The following is a 19988-nucleotide window of genomic DNA, read 5'->3' as shown; positions in this document are numbered from 1 at the left end:
TGGAGCCTCTCAATCTATTCTCTGTGCCTCTGAGGTTTTTCATACATTCAAAGTATTGTCACTGCTCTTTGAACTTGGCAGAATCCTGTCTTCCATCTCTCTCTCTGCTCTGGACTGCATTTCTGTTAGAGTCCCTGCTGCCTTGTGTATGTAAAATATTTTTTAGTGACAATATGTTTCATTTCTACAGTGTTATAATTAATTCTCTTTCACATACATCTACTCTTATTTCATTTGGTTTTGTTTATTATTTATGGAGATGTTGGATGCTTTATTTAAGCCTTTAACATGTTAAACATAGTTATTTTAAAGCCTTTGCTAGGCTCCTCTATAAACTTAATTTTATCTGTCATGAATTCACACCGTTGCATTCATTATGTGTCTTTCTTTGTAAGAGCTTTGATTTATGGGTTTCGGAATTTTGGCGTGTAGGCTCCTTTGGGTGGGAGGGCTGTGCCTTGCGTTCATGTTCTCTCTCTTTCTTTCTCCCCTTTCCTCTCTCTCTGGTGTTTTGGCTGTGGCCTGTACGCAGCTTACCACATCTCTGATGCAGTATTGGAACTTTTGCTCCATTCCAACAGTAGTAGGCATATTGCTGATATAGTTGCAAAGCCAAGAGGTGTAAGATCTGACCTCGATCTTTTTCCAGTCTCCTTTTGTGAGTGGAGGGAGAGGGACGTCCACTCTACCCCCACTTACATGGCATGTATCTGTTTTTGATGTAGTCCATCCTATGCCACTGTCTGCTTCTAGACCCAGAGCCTACCAGCCTGCAGCTGCGGCCCCTTTGTCATTGTGTGTGTGTCCCTCTCTCGTCCATCCAGTGTTTATCTTGTGCTTGAGCCTGGCTACGTCGTTTCAGTTTTGTCCGGAGCACTAAATGCCATTTTATTCAGCTCTCTGCAGCGGGCCGCACAGTCAGTGGTGCACTCTATTTGCTCAGCCTTCATCCCATTGACATCATCTCTTAGACTGAGTTTGATATTCAGGCTGTCTTTTCGGTATGAAAAAAATGTCTAATTTTGGCAACTTCCATCACTACGCTCCTGGTGATCATCTATACCCATCTATATTTAATTCTTTGTGCGGCTTCTGGAAAAAGCGTGTGTGTGCGTGTTTTCATGAGCCCGTACACAGGAGCTCCCGCCAACACTAGCCTTGTGAGTTTCACGCCACATGGTTTTCTTATTTGACAACATTTTATTCATTCACTGAATACATCCGGAGTCCACACTGTGCACCCCACAAGCTGCAGTCCTGCAGCTCAAGATGTAGGGTCTGGGGCTAACAGCCTCTGTGTGGCCTGGGACCACATTAGAAACACAAAAGCCAGGCCCCTTCCCAGACCCCCTGAGTCAGAGCCTCTGTTTTAAACAAGATTTCTGGGTGATTTTTGTGAATGCGAAAGTCTGAGAAACACTGCCTTATAGCTCAGGTAACCATACATCCCGGCTTCATCATTTCTGGCCCTCTCTTTTGCCCCAAACATTGCCCTCGTTTAGACCATAAATGATGTGGTTACTTCTGATGATGAACCTTGAATACTGTACCTTCTAAATTCTTAAGCATCGTTTGAAGACGCAGCTGTCGTTCTGAGTTCCCTTTGAGAGCAAGTGGAGACAGAGTGAGGCTGAGTGATGGCAAAGGGACGTTTGGGGGCGTGGCTTTCCTGTCGGTGGTCATGCTCTGTCCTTTCCCGTGATGTGTCCTCAGCTTTGTTTTTGGCCCGTGAACTGGGAGGTGTTGGGGGCTTTTCAGGGGATGTCAGCAGCAGGGCGTCCTGCTCACTCGAAGTGGGCACCCCGAGCATCCTCTCGTTTCGGACAGAGTTGTCCTGGCAACGGCTTGCAGAGTGCCAGTTTCTGCTGTTTGGTGCAACCATCCGGTGGCAGCTGTGTGGGTTTCTTGTGGCTGCTATAACAACTCACCGCAAACTGGGTGGCTTAAAACAGGAATTTATTCTCTCCCAGTTCTGGAGGCCTGAAGGTCTTAAGGTGTTGAGGCCACACTCCTCTGGAAGCTCTAGGATCTTTCCTTGGCTCTTCTGGCCCCTGGGCTCTGCCGGCATTCCTTGGCTTGTGGCCACATCACTCCAATTTCTGCCTCTGTCTTCACATGGCCTTTTCTTCTGTCTGTGTCAGATCTGCCTCCATTTCTGTAAAGGACACTTAGATTGCAGTTAGGGCCCATTCAGATAATCCAGGATGATCTCCCTATTTCAAGATTTTTAACTTAATCACACCTGCAAAGTCAATTTTGCCACATAAGGTAACATTTGCAGGCTCCAGGGATTAGGACATGGGCAGCTTTTGGAGCACCATTTTCCAGCCCACTGGAGCATCCAAAAGGAAGTGTGTTGCATTGCCAGACAAACTAAATGGGACGTTGCCCCCATGCAGTGCAGATAGACTCAGACACTGTTCCTAACCAGGGAGACTGTTGAGTGTTTCCATATGACCCCTGTTCCACTCATGTAGGTGCTTCTTCATTCCTTGCTGAGCACCTGTTTTGTGGCTTACCTCAGTCCTCAGAGAACCCCACAGGTATGCAGTACACGTTGATCACCTCTAATTTGACAATCCAAAATCTGAAATGCTTCAAAATCTGAAATTTTTGAGCACTCGCATGCTACCACGAGTGGAAAATTCCACAGCTGACTGCATATGATGGGGCACAGTCAAAACACAGGTGCACAGCACACAGGTTGCGCAGCCTGCCATCGTTGGCTGTTGCTGCTGAGCGGCTGGTTCAGGTGTGCTGGCGATGCTACTGTGCCGCTCAGTTACTCTGAACACGTTATTTTTTCGCTATGTTAATGGTATGTCATATTTTTTACTGTTAAGTGCTTATGTATGAATAAGTGTAGGAAAATGAGTGCTTATCAGTTGCATATAAATTCAGAGTCAGGAATAATAGTGGTGCCAAACAACCACAGGCAGTCCACTGTGTGACTCAGACAGGGGCACCTTTGCTTTCTGATGCTTCAGGGCACATAAACTTTGTTTTATCCACAAAATTATTTAAGAATATCATATAAAATTACCGTGTGTAGGAGGCATATCTGAAATATAATGAATTTTGCGCTTCAGCTTAGGTCCTAACCTCAAGATCTCTCATTATGTATGTGCGGATAACCCAAAATCCAAAAAAAATCTGAAATCTGAAACATTTCTGGTCCTAAACATTTCGGATAAGGGATAATCAACTTGAAATCTCCTCTTATCCTGCATGTGGGACGGTGCCGGCCTTCGTGGGGCAGTTCAGTGCTTGGCCCCATTTTACCCTGCAGGTGGTTAGTGTGGTGTTTCCACGATGTGAGGGGTTTTGTTTGCTTGACTAGCAACAGGGCAAGTGGCACTGCCTGTTGGATGGTGGAGGAGAGGGCAGAGGGCAGGTGTGGGGACTGTAGGATTAATGGAAAAGCCAGCCTGGGAGCGGGAGGCGTGCGATTCGGAACCCTACTGGAGATGGGCTGCTTGTGCACAAGCTTGTGTCCCAAGATGGGACTTGTGCGAGTGCCTCCTTGTTTTGTCTGGTGCCGTCGCCTGGACTGAGGGCTGGGTTCTGGGCGCCTGTCTTAGGCACGCTTGGTTGTAAGGGGCAGGGGCTTTCTCATGGGGCCCTTAGAAGGCACCAGCATTGGGGGGCCCACAGGCACCTAGGGGCGCACTCTGGACCCTATCCCCTCTCTCACCTGTGCCCACAGTGGAGCCCGTTGCGTTGGAAGAGCAATCCTGCTGTCTTGTGGGCTTCCACGGGGATCGTTGAGTTTTGACAATTTTACCTTTTAAGTCTACTCCCTCCTTTTAGGATATAAGACTGTATTGGTCTCTGGTTTGTGGAGATTCCCTGAGAGTAGGAATTGGGGCAGATTAAATTGGGGAGGGTTCAAAGAACCCATTCTGGGGGTGTTGACCCAGGGCAGATGCATGGATACTACTCAGTAAATGCAATTCCACACTTGCTATTCCAGGTACGCTGGATGAAGACCAGTGCTCAGTTATGTGGTTCGATTTGAAACAGGAAGTTTAGGCCCTGAGGCTGTGTGCTGTTGGAAAGTGTGTGTTGAATGCAGAGTCTAGGTCCTGGCACGTGTATCGGGCTGGGTGGGCACTGGATGGAAGTTGAGGGCCTTCTGTCTTTTGGGTGAAAGGCTTAGGTCTTTGAGGGGGCAGGCCTCCCTCTGCGACCTCTTTTGAGATACCAGCCCTGGAGGAGTCGCTGGGGCCCCTTGCCTTCCTTTTGGAGGTGTGGGGGCCCGTGCAGGCTGTTCTCTGAGCTCCTGAGCTGGGCCACCGAGGCCCACAGGTGCACCCCTCACCTGGGGGCTGCTTTCCTCCCTCTCCGGCGCAGCCCGGGCAGGGCCCCGAGGTGGGGATGGGAGGGTGTGCGTTTCCATGCCCCTCCCTCCTCCTCAGGGCGAGCTGAGCTCCTGGGAGCCGGGCAGAGGTGCGCAGCTCCGAGGATGGTGTGGGTTATAAATTGTGTAACCCTGGAGAAGAGTTCACTTGATCACTGTGTTTTACACTTTTCTCTGCAGAACGTCGGTGACTTAATTAACCTACTTGTAGATGTAGCAGCCGAAAGATACATTTCCCGATGCATCTCCATCTCTCTTCAGTCATCATATACTTAAATTGCAAATTCTCGTGAACTGTAACCCTGTGTCTTATGGCTCTTGGTTCTACATTTCCCTGTAGATCTTCTGTCTTCAAATGTGTCAAAGTTAGAGTGTGTGGCTGTTAGAGAAAGGTATAGCTATATTAAACTACACAAAAAAACCTCCCTTGAAATAATGTTAAGAATATGGCTTACTACTCCTAATGATAGTCAATTCCGAGTGGTTTCAAAGCCCACTGTTCACCCCACGCCATCACAGAAGGGCTGTGGCAGCTTAGGTGCATGGTGGGGACCTGCCCTCCACACTCGGGGGCTCATTGTTGAACAATAGGAGCTCAAGCGGCGTCTCCTCACTCCCTTTATTCTGTAAGATCCTTGCTCCCTCCCTTCTGTGCACTCACTGTCTTTCCTTCACCTCTAGGAGACCCTCTCCCCATAACTTTAGTAAAGATTATCTTACAATGTAATGGTTTTTTTTAGTAAGTTTAGAAAAAATTTGAGGATAGAGAATCACTGAATTATGATCAAAACAAGTAATGGTTAATCCGTGTGTGATTGTTCTCCCTTAAGGTGGCCTAAGAAGACATTTCCACATTCCCCCTCCTCCTCCTCCCAAAAAACCAACTGATTCTTTTGAGCTGAAAAAGTTGTATCATAAGCACATTTTTATGGCTAAAAATTGGGGTTTACAAAGAGAAAATGACAAGCCTGTAATTGGCATACTTGGTATGAAAGTTTGCTTGCATATAAGAGATTCATGTTTGTAATTTCATTTTAGGAAAACATCCTAAGCATCCGGGGAAACCACAGGAGGGAGAAGGGCTGTGGGAACTCTCTTTCTAGAACCACCTGGTTTCGGACTCACCCATAAAAATGGAACCACATGGAGTTTTAGTCCAGTATTCTGAGATCTGTAGGCATTTCCACCCAACTGGAGATGAAATTTGAAGTGCAAACACTTGGCAGCTGACATTTTTTGAATATATTCACTGTTGTATTATATTTATCATGATTATATTTTTGGTCTCTATTCGGAGTTCCTAATTATGCCTCTGTCATGCTTGGTTCCTTTGTAGTCATGTGTGCTCGATGTTGTTGGGGCTTAGCCACGCCTGAAACATCTCAGGGACACAGAGGAGACAGCGACACACAGTTAACCGTGACTTAAATCTGAATGTGAACAGAAAGCATCATGGCCTGGCTTTTTGTCTGTAGTGGTCTCCTTCCCCTCCCCTCCTCCTCTCTCCTCTCCTCCCCTTCCCCCCTTTCTCTCCTCACCTTGGGCTATCATCGTAAAATTTCCCACGTTGAACATGGTCTATCTGTGAGAGGACAAGTGCAAGGATTTTGCTTGGACTACAGGGAAATTTTCTTTTGGCTTTAAATCTGAAATGGAAACTTCAGACAATATCAAGGGTACAAAATGAAAAGTAAAGGCTTATCTTCTGTCCACATGTGTGTACAGTCGTCCCTTGGTGTATGCAGGGGATTGATTCCAGGATTCGCCCCCCCAGGCATATGCCAAAATCTGCACACACTCAAGTCCCACAGTTGGCCCTGCAGAATCCACGTGTAGGAAGAGTTGGCCCTCGTATGCTCGGGTTTCACATCCTGTGAATACCGTATTTTCCATCTATGTTTGGTTGAAAGAAATCTGCATGTAAGTGGACCTGTGCAGTTCAAACCTGTGTGGCTCGGGGCCAGCTGTAGACGAGTGGTTTTCCACCAGTCGTTTGTGTGTTCGTCCCTGGTTTTGTCTTTTTCATCCAGGTAAAATAGGCTCTTGCAGACTTGCTCCCGCTTCCCTTGGACGCTTCTCCCTGCGAGCACATTTTCCCAGCAGCTGCGCGGTGTGCACGTGGCCGCATCATGACGTTCTCTCTTCCAGCCCTCCTGGTGGGCACCGAGACCGTTTCCAGCGCCCCACCTCTGTGAAACTGCTGCCGCTGCGTCTGTGGTCGGTGTGTGCCAGTGCGACCGTTTCTGCAGGATGTGTTCTCAGACATGGGGTAGCTATGCCAAAGAGGCACGTGAAGCGATGCCGCTGTCGGTGTTTTCACTGTAAGCAGGTGGACTGCCACGAGACTTCGAGGAGATGCATGTTTGCTGAGTCAGGCTCTGCGATGGGCTCTTTCTGTATCATCTCATTTACCCTTGCTATGGTCCCAGAGGGTAGGAGGGATGATTTCCTTCTTATGCAGATGATGAGGCTGAGGTTAAGTTACTTGTCTCAGGCAGGAACTAGAAAGTAGTGGTCCTGGGATTGGACCCCAGAATTTTCATGCCATGTCCCGTGCTCTTACTCCTACAAAACCTGTCTTTGGTGATCTCATATTTCAGTGACATTCCATGGTTCGATCCCAACAGCCAGCTGTACCCATCTGGTAAGTGTCATGGTCCTTACTCGGGCTCCTTGGAGATTCTCTTCCACGGGAAGAGCCTAGGATTCGGGTTCCTTCCTGACAGCACGAGCAACATCCGCCACCTTTTCTTCTCACGCTTACCCCCAGGTGACTTGGCATCTGAGGCGACAGTCGTGCACAACCCCAGGGCCTGGAGAGTTGTCTCAGTCCCTGTGCACACAGAGGGTCTCCCGCCCCAGGTCCTCTCTGCTCAGCTGGGCGCTGCCTTCACACATCTGAGTTCTTCTGGGGAAAATGCTCTTTCCCTGTGGCCTAGGCCTGAGATGCTTGTGATTTGGGGATTGAAGCAGCAGGAGCTTTGGGTTCGGGGGTGGGGGCGGGATGGTCTGGGATGAGGGGAGGAAGAGCCCATAGTAGGGCAGTTAGCTGTGGCACCAGAGTGTGCTGATGGAGGAAGAAGAGGTCATGATGGTACCAGATCCTGGGAGGGCAGGAGGCTTGGAGAGGGGGTGGGGAGGGGCTGGCCGGTCTGGGCAAGCCGCTCCTCATAGCCCGTAGCTTCAAGGCCAGCCTGGGGCTTGGTAGGGTTCTAGGGTTGGGAACAGTCCGCTCTTGCTTCCTCCCTGTCCCCCACCCCCTTTTTGCTTATATTCCTTCTGGGATTTCTGCAGCAGAGACAGTCTTTCTACGCACTTAGCATTGAAGATCAAATCGAGGATGATGACACCGTGGACATGCTGCTTCTGGATGTAAGACCCACCTGGGCAGCTCAGGGAGTGGGAGGCTGAGCCGACACCACCTGTCCTAGCTCTCCCCGTATCCAGAGGGTGGCCTTGCATTGCTGGGGAACCCACAGCCGGTGGTCAGGGCCATCCTAGCTCCTCTGGGGCTGTTCTGTTCTTGGAACTCTGTTGGCCTGTACTTCACCATTAGAGTGCTCAGGTGATGAGGTCTGAGGGGTGGCTGTCCCCACCCACCTTGGGACCCTTAAGTACTCAGAGACCGGGCTAGGTCCTCTTAGCTTTGTGCTTGTGGGACTCATTGACACCAGCCTGCCCATGGCTGCCCCTTTGAACACTGATATTTGCTCAATCAATCCTGGCCCCATGAAGAACAAAGTGCCCGTCAGGAAGCAAACCCAGGACGAGACAGAGTGTGGACGTGGACATGAGCGATGCTTGCCGGGTAGACCCTGTAGGCTGGGCTGCTTCCCTGTTCTGCATTTAGCCAAATATACCGGACGCCAGAGGCTAAAGGAAGTTCAGTCGTATTCATTTCATCTCCTCATTCATTTTGCACATTTTTATCGAATGCCTATCTGGGCCAACTCTGTGCTGGGCTGGGGACTCACAGGTCAGTAGAGCAGGGCCTTGGCCCTCAGGAGTTCACAGCAGAACAAGGTGCGGCCACATCACACTCAGCATAGACTCTGCAGTCCTTAAGGGAACTTTGGAAGTGTGGAGGGGGGCATTGAATTCGCCTGGAGGGGGCAGTTCACTGGGGGGGTTGATCCCAGTGTCGAATCCTAAAGGTTATATAGGGACCTTTTAGGGCTCAGATAACCCGCCTCTCCCAACTCTGAGGATCTTGGAGAAGATGCTCTGTAAGGATTAGCTTGGTTCTAAGAATTTATAGCACTAGAAAGTAGCACTCGACAAGCAATTGGCAGACTAGATGGTGCCAGAACTCAAGATGAATATGCAAAATGAAGCCGGAAATAAAAGCAAGTCTACACTCACCCCAGGCCCTCCCTTTATGCGTTGATGTCGAACAGCAAGGTACCAGGAGTCTGGTAGGAGTATCTGGAGAAGAGAGGCTGTTTAGTGTTCAGAATCCTCTCCGCACACAAGCAGCAGAGAAGAGCCTGTCCTGGCATGACGTATTGCCTCGCGGAGGCTTTATGGGAGGGACATTGTTGATAATGTAGTTCCTGTTTTAAAGAGTGGAGAGCGGAGTTTTAGCTTAATGGGCAGACTTAACTTTCTCTACTTTGTTTTTTTTCAGATTCATTGTAATCAAGTGCACATATATTTGCCTCTTATCCTTAAAAAGCCATTATATTTAAATTTTTTTGCTTTTGTACTGTCATTTCAAAGAATCAAACGATTTTTAATAATCAGTGTTAGGAGCTGAGGATAATATTGGTTGAATTTTTCACATTCAAAGGCAAGTTTCAACCTTTAATATCCACCAAACTTCAATTAATTTATTTCCTCTTTAAGGACCTAAAGGCAATCTGAATCATTTTTGCTGTCATGTAACATCCCCAAACAATATTTTATGAGGCTGAGTTTAGTTAGTGGTTAATAGATTCAGGCTTAGTTAAGGCTTGCACATGGGCAGCTCCTTGTTTTAGAAATGTCTGTTTATTATCAGTTTAATGCAGATGAAACTACTTATTCACTCTTCAGAAATCCTTTATGACTCCTAATTAAAGTCTTTGTCTGAACACAAAATAATTAATACATAAAATGAAGCCACGGGAAAGAAGCAACTGTGAAATAGTCACTTGCTCGTGTGTCGAGCAGTATTTAATCATTAGAGGAACACAGTGTTTGCACTTTTGGAAAGAAAACAAGACGCAGACTTCATGTTTATTTAACACTTTGACTAGTTCTTCTCGGAGGTATGAAATGAGTCTTATGGAGTGCTGCAACAGTAAATCAAATGTTCTGAAAATTACAGGGTCTTAAACAGTAGTGTCATTTTAAACCTAAATAGTTTGGTGGTGCTCCGGCATATAAAACTGACCTCTTAGAGCAACATGGACTGTTTACACTGAAAGACAAGTAAAGGAAATAAAAACAAGACATAAAATGTAGTGCTGCAGGGGTGTCGTTTCTTCTAGTTTGGTTTCAGCTTGAAATCTGATGCTACTGATGGGCGTGAGTGTTCAATGCCACCAAGGAGGGGTCCTTGTGTGCCCCCCCGGAGTACCCCAGTCCCTTCTGTGCCACAAAGGCACCTGCAGAGCACCACCGGCTTGTCCGAACGGGCTGAGAAGTAGCTGGTCCCCACGAGGCGGAAATATGTCCATATTAGATGAGATCTCATTAGTGGGTGTATGAGGGCAGTGTGCAAATTCACAGCCGGCTCTTTTTACAGGAACCATAAATAAAGGTGACTGCCTGGCCCAAGGGATTGATCCCAGGATAAGGAATTTTCACCTCTGGGTCACTGCTTCAAACTAGACCAGGACAGAGACATCATGGTCTCAAGTCAGGGGAGAGGTGCTCCCGGGCGATGCCCAGGGCTTATGTTTGCATCTTGCAGGAGTGAGACGACGCCCTTGAGAGAAGGTGGACAGGGAAGGAGGTCCGTGAGATAGGGGGTCTGTCCCCACAACCCATCCTGTGGCCTCTGGCTCAGGGTGGGGTCCTGCGCTAGGGAGAATGGGGCTGAGGAGGTGGAAGACACAGGGAAGGAAGCCAGTAGGTCCAGGCTCTGCCCTTTTCTTTGCCTTTTATGAAATCCATCTCTCTTTCCTTTGCTCATGGACAGGCTGCTCCCAACCGTCCAACACGTCCATGGAAGCTCTGGCCTTTCCTGTCCCCTGGGTCCTTGGCCGTCCAGTGCACTTTGCGTGGAGCACACGGCCAGTCCCCTGGGTTTTTATAGTGGTTCCTGTTGCCCAGACAGAGCCAGGGCAGGTCCTACTGTGCTTCTTCCCCTGCAGCCCTCACACATTGTACATTCATTTTAGAAAGTTGGGAGCATCCAGAAAAGCAGAAATTGTAAGGAAGCGTCACCAGTGATCCCACACCCAGTTGGAACCACTGCGAACCTTTCGCAGTCTGTCCTCTGTGCGTGTTGTGTTCCCACGCCGTCGTAGCTGGGCTGCACGTGCTGTTTTGTGTTTACCATCAGGGCATTTTGCAGTATCGTATGGCGTGCATGCACCACCGTTATTTAACCGAGCCCTGACTGTCGGACATCTAAGTTGTTTCCAATTTCGTGCCGTCCTACAAGGCCACGCCCTTTTTGGTTCATCCAGGCCAGCATCTTCTGCTCTTGTGGCTTCTCCCTGGGGAGCCCACCTGTGCCACTGCTCTCACTCCCCTCGCTCGGCGTGGACCAGGGGCTCCCACACATCCACCCTCCACTCAATCTGCCCCACATGCTCTGGACGGGGCACAGGCCACCTGCTTCCTTGCCCACACCTCCAGCTCAGCAGGCAGGTTCTCCATTGGATGCTGGGCTTGCGCACTCAACCTGTGAGTCACTCCCGGTCTCCAGGGAGGTGGCAGGATGCCGGAACTCACGTGTACGGCACGAGACAGCAGCCGTGAAGGAGAGGCTATCGTGTGCTGCCGCGTACAGATCAGGGAGGTGGTCTTAGGATTTTGAGATTGAGCGAGAAGCTTTTTGGCCCAGGTGGTAGTTTAGCTGCGCTTTGAGGACCGGGTGAGGGAGAAGGTGGCAGTGGAGTGGGAGGAAGCGTCTAGGCTCAGGCGTCCTCCCCAGGGCAAGCTCAAAGACTGGGGGATGCGGGTGCATTGCGGGTGGCGTTCGCTGTGAGTTGCGGAACAAGGCACTGGGTCCTGCGTGTGAGGTGCGGGCGAGGTGCTGCAGCTGCAGGGGAGTTCTGAGCCTGCTCCGGCCACACGGAACTCAGTCATGGGGCACAGAAAAGGAGCTGGAATGTTTTGACTTGGGAGGCTATATTTCATCTCATCTTTCCTGTATCTCACAGATGTGAAGTCATTCTGTGAATTTCTTTGGGTGCCACTGAACCCTTTCGTAGTCGGGTGGGATCCACCGCTGCTGGGGGCGGAGTGCATCTGGAGCCTGACGCTAGAGGCCGTGTCCAGAGGTGCACGGAGACGGGCTTGCGTTGTCCGTCCCGCTGCTCCCTCCGCTCCCAATGTGGCCGAGACTGCCCCTCCCTGAGCCCCACTCAGAGGCGCCCCAAGGCACGCTTTTGTCAGGAGGCTTGAGCTCCTCTTTTCCTGGTGACCACCAGACGTGTCGGGGGCTCGCCGTCCACGCAGCGCTGCAGGGACAGCAGGGACGCGCAGGACTGAGGTTCTGATCCTGATGTTAAGGAGGCCTAAAGGAGCGTCTCTTGGCATTATTAAACCTCTGAGGGACAGGCCACTGCAAGTCTAATTATTAATCTTTGGGAAACTTGACCCTTCAATTAACTGAGTAATAATTGCGTTGTGGACCATCAAAAACCCTGCGTTATTAATGAGCACTTAAGGTCAACATTCGTTGCTTCGCTTTGTCATCTGTGATATTTATCACTTGTAATATGACTTCCTGGTTAATTATACAGAATCATGCAGCATTCACTTTTGATTAATGTGGAAAGTTCATACGGACTTTGTTAAAAAAACATTTATTATGTGTGATGTATTAAAATAAGCCCTTTTCTCCCTGAGCTTTGTCCTATGTACATATGTTTTCAATATTTAGAAAATTTTCCTGTGTAGAGGAACTTCCTGATACATGAAATTGAGAAAATTTAATAAATCATGCTAGCCACCTGCGCGATGTGTGTTTCTTATTGTGATACGATCTTCTTGTGGGAAGGCTTGGGTCATAGCTTACGCACGATGATAAACACATCTTAACCTGCAGGAACTGCTGCGAACCCGTATTCCAGGCTCCCCTCGCTGCGCAAGGGACGGCAAGGCGTAGTGGAAGGAGCGTGTTCGTGGCTTCGCAAGACTTGGGCCATAATTAGCTGTGTGACCTTGGGCAACTTACTCTGCATCTCGTCATCTCATAAATTAATCTGTATTCATTGATTAATACCTCCCCAGCCTCCCTTGCAGAATGAGTTTGAGGATCGAAGACTGGTGCGTGTGAGAGGGCCTCGTGCTGTGAAATATGCCCACCGGGTTGTCGTGTTCGTTTGGGCAGAATTCCCTCCAATTCCTCTTGTAACTTGGCGTTTTGGGGCAGAGGTCATTTCCAGGTGAGAAAGCCAGTTTGGTAACGAACTTTCTGGAGCACAAACACGCCAGAGAGCTACTCACTCCTAGAAGGGAGCAGGAAGCCAGGCTTTTGCATGTTATGGGCTGAATTGTCCTCCCCTCGGCCAAATTAATATGTTGAAGTCCCTGATACCTCAGAATGGGACTGTGTTCGGAAATAGGGCCATTACAGAGGTAATTAAGGTAACATGAGTTTATATGGGTGAACCCTAATCCAACATGACCGGTGTGTTTGTAAGAAGAGATGAGGACACAGACTCACAGAGTGGAAACCTCGTGCAGTCGCAGAAGAAAGATGCCAGCGGATGCACATTGTGGGGGAGTGTCTGAGGCCGGGCACCCACTCTGGGGTCTGGGGATGGCCTTGTTCGGTTTGGCTCAGCGGGAGGGTGTGCCTGGGAGGGAACAGGTAGGAACCAGACCCGAGTAAAGGACACCTTTGGTCCCACCAGTGGGGAGGGGCAGAGAAGATGGCTCTTGGGTCCCCGGAGCACCCGGTGTGTGGAGGGCGGTGTCGGGGAGGGGAGAGACCGCTTCCCAGGCACCCATCCTGACAAAGGGCTGCACCTCCCCCAACGCAGACTGCGAGGGAGCCTGGCCTCCAGTGCCTGCTTGAGAGCCTGGTGATGTGGGGTGGCCATGGTGGGTGAGGCCGAGGCTTGGTGGCGGGGGCACCCACAGCCCAGACGTCTGATGGACACACCCTGTGCGGTGCTGGCCTTGGAGACTGGTGCATTCGTCAGCACCGAGGACCACGTGTGCTGGTACCTATGAGATGTTTACAGTTCCGTCAGAGCCAGACACCCAGGAAAGGGGTTCATTTTAAGCCCTTGCAGACAAGGACAGCAAAAGGGCATCTAAGCCCGGATGTGCAGTAGCAGGGCTGGTTGTGAGATGACAGCAGCTATGGCCGTGGGCATGTTCCAGGCCCACAGTCCCTCCGTCGCCGACTGAGCGCTGTTTCCTCCTTGGCATGATGACAGATGTAAACCTGTTTCTGTTTCCTGATCTTTGGAAAAGGGACGCTACTTTGTACATTCATGTGCCAGAGGGAGGTGGAGATGAACATTAAAAAACATACAATTCCAGGACTGTCAGGGCAGAAAGAACATTCTAGAGCATCACATCTAATCACCTGTATCACTCAGGGACGGGGAAGCCCCGAGAGGTGACCTGCTCTCACCCATCTGCGTGTAGGAGGGAACCGTTACACGGAGTTAGGGAGAGCCCTTAAGCCTCTACGAGAGCAGGCGATGTGCATTTTGACGTGAGGTCAGGTGGCTAGAGGCTGCTGGGTGCCTTTAGATACGAATGGCCTCGGGTTTGGACGTTTGGGACCTGTGAGGCTTGTGGCTCTGTCAGCCGGTCAGCTATTATGGGATTAGAGGGAAAATGAAGTCTGTCCAATTAGAAGGACTCAGTTTATAGAAAGCACTGGAGACATAGGCAATGGAAAGCCTGCATGAAAGAGAAAAGTCAATGATTTCCTCTGATTTGGGATCAAAGCGTGTGAAGGCCGTGGCATTCCTGGGTGTGTATTTCCACGTGATTGGGGTACCTGGACCTGGAGGGACCATCTTCAGAAAGATGGGTCCTTATTCTTTTGGGCACCAACTTTCCCTGGGCAGGGGGGCACGGAGGCAGGCGAGCTTCTGCGTGCAGTGAAGCGGCCCCTGCACCCGCATCTCGCTGAACCTGCCCGGCCCCTCTCCTCGTGGGCCTGGTGCTGACCCTCTGTCCTTGCGGCAGCTCAGGCTCAAGTCCTGTGGTCCAAAGACCAATGACTAATATCCTGAGCCACTTAGCTATGAAATATTCTGTTACGTAAAACATTTTTTGACAAATTATCTGTCAACGCTAGATGAAGTTAGCATTTCTTTTGATCAATAAAAGACATATTGAGATTATGAGCTGAATATTGTCTGCATTTCTAAGGACCATCACATCCTAGTGTTCGTCCTATTCCAGCCCCTCTGCTTTAACAAGTTTTAGTAGAGCTGTTAACATTTCCATTCATAATGTATGATGGGTTTGTACGAATTTCCTCCGTGTGTGAAACCTATGTAATGTTAACATTCTCAAATTGGAGTTGGTTATAAATAATGCACCAAAAGAAATGAAATGGTGCAGATTATTTCTTTGTGTTGTACCTGTCAGGCCAACAGTTACGTTTTTGGAATTTGTAAATAGTTTTGTACAACCTGTACCCAGGTTACTTCTATCAAAGGGAAAGGACTCTTTGTCCCGCTTTATGCAAATTAAAAACTTTTAGCCAATTTGTGGTCAAAAAGTAGATAGTGGAAAGAGCTTGCAGACAACATTTATTTTGTATGTACATTAATGGGCACTTCCATTTTTCCTGGAGGCCAGAATCCACTTTGAAATTCATGTTTGATAAATTCCCTGGCTTTCCGAGTAATTTAACTGTCTACAGGGCTGTTGATCCTCTGAGTGTATCATTGAACCTTGGGGACTTGTGCACCATTTCTGCATATCCAAGTTCAAATATATGCTCAAGATTGGTTTAAATTTTAAGTTGTTGATCTTATTTCTGATAGATTTGTTAGCTTATCCTCCATTTCATTTCTAAAACCTGCTCCTAATCCTCAAATACTCTCTTCTTAAACACATCTTTGCTAAATTCATTGATTGTGTTAGTAAAATGTATATTGAATAGTGGTTCCGCGAGCGTGCCGTAACATGAATATCGTTAGTCCCTTCACTCAAAGACCAGAAGAAGTTTGATAACCTGGCTGTCAGTTATCACCTGCCTTCTAATTTGTTCTGACTCGTAGATAGACCATTAGTTTTCAAGTCTGTTGCAGTATTTCTTTAAAATTTTGACCAATTTTAATAGATTTTTATTAATTTTCATGCTATCAGTTGTGCAATACAAAATGCAAGCCGAGTCTATTTAAAAAATCTTTTTGTCATGTTTACTCTTAGAATTCTTGAGATTTTGTTGGTATTACCAATGTTATGTTTCCGAATGAAAGTTTCTGTCCCATTGTTACTGATAAAATATGTAACTTTTTTATTCCCAGTCTGTTTTTAAGGAAAATTTCTAGCATTAATAACGGTAAGTTAATTCTACAAACACTGAGTTTAAAGCCTTTGCCATGTTCGTAAACTACCTTCTCGTAGACATGTGAAGGTTCCCAAAGCACTTTTGTACGTATACATTTTTCGAAGTTGTGACCTGTGCAGTCACCTTGAACTACTGTTGCATCTGGCGGAGGAGGAGGCTCCTGTGGGTGGCAGCTGGTTTGCTGAGGGCAGAGCTGGTGCTAGAGCCGGGGCAGCCAGGCCCCAGCTCGCGCCTCTGTCTGGTGGCATTTGTTTTCCTCCATGCTGGATTGCTCTCGTCTTTCTGAGAGCAGTTCTTTCAATGACGTACGTTCTAGTCCAAATTGCAGAAGCATTTGTGTGCCTTCTCCTCTCCTGTCTCCCCCATCTGTGGAGTGCACCTGTCCGGCTGTATCTTCCATTGCTTGGCAGCTCATTTCTTCCCCTAAGTCAGTTCAGCATTTTAAGGCCTTTCTACCTCTTTATTTTTTTTTCCTTCTCCATAAGGAAATTAGCCTAATGGAAAAAAATAAGGTCCTTCTGTGTGGCCTGTTCAGCAAGACTTAGGAACTTCCTCTCTTTAGTTTTCAGACCCGACCGGACCTGCAGTGCCAGAATTCAAATTTACAGTCTCTGGGGCAACATTTTAATAGAGTTTTTGCTGGTGTTAAAGCTTAACTCTGGTGTTATATTCATACTCTACCATGGAGGTTTAACCACCCAATTTTATTAGCAGCAAAATAAAAGTATCAGGAAAATGAAATCTCAGTGTTTGTGTCATGGGAGGAGCAGTCTCGCCCTGTGTCCCAGTGGTAATTTATATCTTCTTGGATCATGGTGCACGTAAACTTGGAGAGTAGTAAAAAAAGAAGCCATTTGAGAACATTTCTGACTTAAATGAATTATGTGTAGGAAAAGAATACCCAGCCCATATTATCTTTGCCTTTTAAGGAAATAAAGCTTTGACAGCAGGAGTATTTGATACAGTTATGCACCCTGGACAAAGATTACTTTGGAGGCTAAATGAATAGATCTGGAACATGGAAATAAGAATAATGAATCTATTTCATTAAATTTTTTTTTTCAAATTATTTCTCTTCTAATCTTGGGCCTTCAGAAGACTTTGGGGTCCTGTACTCAATAGGCTGTCTCAGTGCTACCTTTTGCTAGGATGGTCCCTTCGGCTTTATAGACTATGTGTGCACCAAGCCTGCAGGAAAAGATGTGGACATCACCTGGACCGTTTAAGTGTTCATGCTGTTGGATTCAAGATGTGCGAAGGAAATTGCAGCCATGTTTAAGAAGAGTTACATATGATCAGTTGGATGGCCGAAGACTAATCAGGGCATCATTTCTCATTTTAAACAGAGAGCTTTGGACTCAGACTCAGGGGGCTCTTGCCCTGGCTCTGTCACTGGCTTTCCGAGTCACTTCGAGCTTGGTAATGGGATGATGATGCCATGCCCTGGTTCCACAGGGAGCATCTAATGCAATAATAGCAGAGGAAGTGCTTGGAAACGGACAAGATGCCCTGCGGTGCCTCACCTCTGGGAAGGATATGCCATTGGGTATTTTCCGACTGTTCCCAGAGCCTCCTCCCCTGGGTTGGAGGAACTGACATTTGCCTTATCTGGGGTGCCAGATAAAATAGCAGACAATCAGTTAAATTTTCCTTTCAGATAAACAATGAATAATTTTAGTCTAAGTGTAACCCACCGATTGCATGCGATATATACTTATAGTAAAATAATTTGTTGTTTATCTGAGATTCAGATTTAACTGGGCATCCTTTTTGTGGCTTAATCTGGCAGCCCAGCTTTCCTGCCTTGCTCCAGGAGGGCCTGCTCTCTTTCTCTCCATGTCCTGACAGGGCTCAGGGTCTCAGCCCCTGGCTGTGGCACAGGATGGAGTGGCACCTGTGGTCAAAAGACAGATGTTCACCTATGGATATTGATCCATGTTTGCAAGTGACTTTCTACTTGGGTGCCTGGGCAAGTCACTTAACCTCGCTAAGCCTCAGTATTCACAGCTCCAGAACGAACGTCGGGACTCACCCTATGAGGCAGGTGGTTGTGAGGGTACAAGGAGCTCATGCAAATTTGGGGGAAGCTTTAAGCTTTAAAGCTGAGCACAGTAGTATTTCTGTGTGCTTTGCTCTGGGAAGCACAGTAATATACTTGACCTCTGTGGTAAAGGGGTGGGATGGGCAGCAATACAATAGTTCGGTCACACATGTTTTACAACAAAGCATACTGATAAGTTCCGTTGCCCCCCAATTTAAGCTTTAAATGTCTTTCTTTGGCTTCACACGTATCATTAGTAAATATTTTTTAACTTTCTTTGTCTGTTGCTTGCAGGAGCTAGGTTTCTGGTTCCATCTTCAGAGTAGTCGCGGAGGTGCCTGGCCCTTCACGCCCGCTGAGAGGAGCACGTGGTTTGCGGCCCACACACCTAGAAAAGCCCGGCTGTGCTCTGTCCCCCGCTGTCATAGCGTCTTCTTCCTCCACATAATCAATGAATCCTGCCATAGTTGCTTCTAGAAGATGGCGGCAGGGAACCTGGGGCTGGGAGAGAGAGAACTGGCTGTGCCTTCAGCGGCAGACTCAGGAAGGCTGACTGGGCCGGGAGCCAGTCCTGCAAGATGGCAGCAGGCGTGACGAGGGCTGGAAGTGGGGCAGATGTGCCAGATGCAGCGGCCTCTGGCTGGCGGCCGGGCTGCGCGTGCTCCCCACCTGGGGGCTCTGCATGGGGGTGCTGGGTGGGTGTCCTCTGCCCTCTGCCCTCTCGCCAAGCCCTCTGGCCTGACATACCTCTAGTCTTTTCCTGGCTTCTTCGGGGAGCCGGTTAAATTTTGAAACTCCTTTCTTTTCCTCTCCACAAAGGAGTGTGTTTTCTCAGCCAGCCTGGGCACTTCCCTTTCATTTCCGGGGAAAGAAAAGCTCAATCTGTCTTATCCTGACCGCAGTAATCCTCCCTGTCGAGCTGTGCGTTGTTCGCATCCGTCCCATCAGATCCATCTGGTCCAGGCACCTTGTTGACTTTCTTATTGGCTCTTCCTCTCAGCTGCGTTTGGCCTTCTGATGCTTTTGAGATTCCTTCTGCTCTGGTGGAGCTATTTGTAAGGCTTCCCCTGGGTCCTCTGCCGCGTCTGCTGCCTCTCTCCTCCGCCAGGGCCTTCCTGCTCTCCGTGTTTTCTGTCGTCGCGGCAGGCTTTCCTCAGTAGCGTGCAATTTTTCTTTTCTTTTCTTTCTTTTTTTTGCTTAATTTTGCTTTATACTCAACAGAGGGTGGTGTTTTACTGTTCCCCACCCCTGTGATTGATGGAAAAGAATACTGTACCAATTGATTGAGATAAAAAATTAGTGCTTTGCCATAGAGAAGCCAAATTAGCCATCAGAAGTAGGTGCATAGAGTATTTTAAGAGTTTTTTGATTAATTCTCGTGATGTGAGGCCTTTTGACACAAAGTTTTATGTGCTGCGGTGTGGGAGGAGGAAGAAGTGGTAACAGGTTATTACAGATTTTACTTTTACCTCTAGTTGATTTATTGGCCTATTCTTGTGATATGAAATAAGGGCACTGCAGATGGGAGGGTGTCTCTTTTTGGAGAGAACAATTCCTCTGTGTGTGTGTTTTCTAGAATGTAGGCTCAGAATTTCAGGGACTAAGTCAAAAAGACACAGAGTAGAATTTTAGTGAAAGTGCCTACAGTTGTGGAAACAAAACAGCAGAAGGAGGCCCTTCTAACTCAGATAGATGCCACTCAGCACCTAAAAGTGACAGCTAATCAATTCTTGTATCACCCACAGAGAAGGAGAAAATCCTAATTTAACAGAGTGTTGATAGCAAATAATTATTAACGAGAAGCATTTTTGACAGTGACTCATTTGTTCTTATTTTAAAAACATGAAAACATACCCTATTTCTTAAAACCTGTTGTCAGCGTTGCGGTTTCCTTATTGCATCATTTAGGAATTAGTTTTATTACAATCTACAAT

Source organism: Propithecus coquereli, unplaced genomic scaffold (assembly GCF_000956105.1).
Source record: "Propithecus coquereli isolate 6110/MARCELLA unplaced genomic scaffold, Pcoq_1.0 Scaffold710, whole genome shotgun sequence".
In the NCBI taxonomy this organism is placed as follows: Eukaryota; Metazoa; Chordata; class Mammalia; order Primates; family Indriidae; genus Propithecus; species Propithecus coquereli.
This window is presented reverse-complemented; position numbering follows the sequence as displayed.